Here is a 2,778-nt window from a genome sequence, read left to right on the forward strand (position 1 = left end):
GCGGTGGTGGCACACACCTTTAATCCCAGCACTTGGGAGGAGGAAGAGGCAGGTGTATCTCTGTGAGTTTGAGGCCAGCCTGGTCTACAGAGTGAGTTCCAGGACAGGCTCCAAAAGCTACAGAGAAACCCTGTCTCGAAAAACTGAAAGAAAAAAAAAACAACCCCTATGCTGTGTTGAAGCTCTCTCCTGCCCATGTTTTGGGGATCCTGGGACAAATGCCCACACTTAGATTTCCAGCTTCTGTACATGGATGGGTTAGCTACATCCCCCCCGCCCCGAGGTTCAATTGACTTGAAGAGTTGTGAAGACCACGTCAAGGTAGGCATACTAGTACTTAGGCAGATCTGGGACCCTCAACCTGAAGTCTCACTGCTTAGGCAGTGGTGAGGGCAAATCTGGATGTGTGTTCATTAAAATGGGAAAAAGCAATCCTGCAACCACACAAAGAGAAGTATGAGTAATATAATGGAGGCGCCCTCTCTCTTCCCCCTTCTCCTCTTTCTCTGTCTTCCTTTTTTGGTATCACTTCCTAAACAAGTTTGTCACTTTACTATTTTTTCCTATTTTGGTAGTACTGATGTGACAAGAGTGGGAACTGACAGGAAGTGTGCTGGGATGGACGGGCGACAGAAGTGGGAACTGACAGGAAGTGTGCTGGGATGGACGTGTGACAGAAGTGGGAACTGACAGGAAGTGTGCTGGGATGGACGTGCGACAGAAGTGGGAACTGACAGGAAGTGTGCTGGGATGGACGTGCGACAGAAGTGGGAACTGACAGGAAGTGTGCTGGGATGGACGTGCGACAGAAGTGGGAACTGACAGGAAGTGTGCTGGGATGGACGTGCGACAGAAGTGGGAACTGACAGGAAGTGTGCTGGGATGGACGTGCGACAGAAGTGGGAACTGACAGGAAGTGTGCTGGGGTGGACGTGCGACAGAAGTGGGAACTGACAGGAAGTGTGCTGGGATGGACGTGCGACAGAAGTGGGAACTGACAGGAAGTGTGCTGGGATGGACGTGCGACAGAAGTGGGAACTGACAGGAAGTGTGCTGGGATGGACGTGCGACAGAAGTGGGAACTGACAGGAAGTGTGCTGGGGTGGACGTGCGACAGAAGTGGGAACTGACAGGAAGTGTGCTGGGATGGACATGTGACAGAGTGGGAACTGACAGGAAGTGTGCTGGGATGGACGTGCGACAGAAGTGGGAACTGACAGGAAGTGTGCTGGGGTGGACGTGCGACAGAAGTGGGAACTGACAGGAAGTGTGCTGGGATGGGCGTGCGACAGAAGTGGGAACTGACAGGAAGTGTGCTGGGGTGGACGTGTGACAGAAGGCAGAAGTCCGTCCTTTCTCTGGCATCATCTAAGGAAGAGAACCTGGTGGGAAACAGAGAAATACAGGCCCACCTGAGAGGATGACACCTACAAAAGACCAAACCCCTGGCTGGATGCTTTGCGCTCCCTCCTAAGCCCGCTGGAGTGTTTCACCCTTTCTTAGTGAATCGTCTCTACTTTTGCCCCATCGGTCACTGAACAGGCAAGGCTTTTTCTCCATCTCTCTTCATGGTAGCTACTGGGAATTTTCAAGTAATCCATTCTAGATTTCTCTCTTAAACTCCATTAAAATTGTTCTTGAACTTCCTTCTGAGTTCATTTCTTAAAAAAAAAAAAATTATTGAGACTAAGAACTAGGGGTGGAAAGATGGCTTAGCGATTAAGAATACTTTCTGCTCTTGCCGAAAACCTGGGTTCCTTCTAAGCATCAAATTGGCATGGGAGCTGACAACCACAAAAACTCATGCAAGCATATACACATACATACAACTAATTATTCTATAAAAATATGTGTTTAGCCGGGCGATGGTGGCGCACGCCTTTAATCCCAGCACTCGGGAGGCAGAGGCAGGCGGATCTCTGTGAGTTCGAGACCAGCCTGGTCTACAAGAGCTAGTTCCAGGACAGGCTCCAAAGCCACAGAGAAACCCTGTCTCGAAAAACCAAAAATATATATATATATATATATGTGTGTGTGTGTGTGTGTTTAATTTAAAAAAATAAACTAAGAACCTCAGTTTTCTCAGTAAGTCTGACATAGAATGCGGGTCCTTGTCCACACTAGGCAAGCAGTCCTATGGCAGATACACCCCTCTTCTAACCTGGTTTTTGTTTTGCTTTGAGACACTGTCATATAGCCGAGGTTGGCCTGTCCCTGTGTTGTCAAGACTGGGGTTACAGGTTTGTCACCCCCAGAAACCACAGAAAAAGGGTAAAAGCCCCAGTTTTCCCTGTGGAGGAAATGTTTCTTTAACAAAGGTGTGTCTTTATCACTTGTCCAGTGAAGGAGAGGTCCGTATTGCCACAGTGTTTACTGTCTGGACTAGAATGCATCTGTTGTAAACTGAAGCTGTGACTCAGTGGCAGAGGCTCTGTCTAAATGCAGGTCCTGGCTTCTGCCTGCCCTCTACCCATTCCCCACAGAAGTAAAGAGTTGCAGAATTCTCTCCCAGGGTCCTTGCTCTGCAGCCCCTCTTCCACTGAGTCCCTGAAGCTCTTAGCTGGGGTCTCTGGTATCGCCCTTATCAAGTAAGCAGTATTTGCCTGTCCCCTCTATAGCTCCTAAGGGGGCAGAGGCATAGACTTTCTGTCACCCAAGGGCTTAGTTCCCAGACCTGCCTAAATCAGGCACTTGTAATTCCAGCATTAGGGAGGTGGAGGCAGGATCATCAGAAATTCAGGGTCATCCTTAGCTACCTAGAATTTGAGGCCGGCCTGG

Source organism: Microtus pennsylvanicus, chromosome 11, assembly GCF_037038515.1.
Source record: "Microtus pennsylvanicus isolate mMicPen1 chromosome 11, mMicPen1.hap1, whole genome shotgun sequence".
Lineage (NCBI taxonomy): Eukaryota > Metazoa > Chordata > Mammalia > Rodentia > Cricetidae > Microtus > Microtus pennsylvanicus.